Source organism: Elephantulus edwardii, unplaced genomic scaffold (genome assembly GCF_000299155.1).
Source record: "Elephantulus edwardii isolate Elephantulus edwardi_28Jun2011 unplaced genomic scaffold, EleEdw1.0 scaffold00238, whole genome shotgun sequence".
NCBI lineage: Eukaryota > Metazoa > Chordata > Mammalia > Macroscelidea > Macroscelididae > Elephantulus > Elephantulus edwardii.
Window position 1 is genome coordinate 161977 of NW_006399988.1, and position 1033 is coordinate 163009.

Below are 1033 nucleotides of genomic sequence, written 5' to 3' on the forward strand. Positions count from 1 at the left end.
ACCTGAAAAATGAAGATAAAGACAGGCTAAAAATAAAAGGATGCGGAAAAATATACCAAGCAAATGGCAACCAGAAAAAAACAGGAGTAGCCATATTAATCTCTGATAAAATAAATATCAATGTAAAAACCATCACAGAGGTGCGCAGCTTGCAGGCTTACCCTCAGCCCAGGGGCACATTCTCCGTGACCCCAGCACCTCCCCTAGATGGCTTTTCCTGTGTACCTGCAATATGCCTCTTCACTATTATCTGAGGTGACTTCCGCCAGTGCGCAGCTTCCAGGCTTCCCCTCTGCCCAGGGGCACGTTCTCCGTGTCCCCAGCACCTCCTCCCTATGGCTTTTCCTGTGTACCTGCAATATGCCTCTTCACTGCGTTATGCTGATGACACAAACCTGCTTGCTGAAACTGAGGAAAATCCTAGCCAATAGAATCCAACAAACATTAAAAAAAAATTATCATCACTAAGTGGGATTCATGACAAGTATGCAAAGATAGGTTAACATTAGAAAAACAATCAATGTTATTCATCACATTAACAAAGCAAAGAACAAAAACCACACGAGGCTATCAATTAATGCAGAAAAGGCCTTTGACAAAATCCAACACCCTTTCCTGATGAAAACACTCAACAAAATAGGAATAGAGGAGAATTTCTTCAACATAGTAAAAAGTATACACGCAAACCCTACAGCCAATATTGTTCTCAATGGAAAGACATTAAAAATATTCACTTTGAGAACAGAAACTAGGCAAGGATGCCCACTATCACCTCTCCTATTCAATATTGTATTGGAAGTCTTAGTGATAGCAATAAGACAAGAGAAGGAAATAAGAGGTATCCAAATTGGCAAAGTTGTTGTTGTTGTTATGTGCCATCGAGTCGCTTGCGACTCATAGCGACCCTATGTACAAGAGCTCTAAATGCTGTTCTATCCTGTGCCAACCTAGTCATCTCAAACACACTTATTCCCACCGCTCCAGTCATAGAATAGATCCATCTCATCAAAGGTCTTCCTCTCCTTCGCTGCCC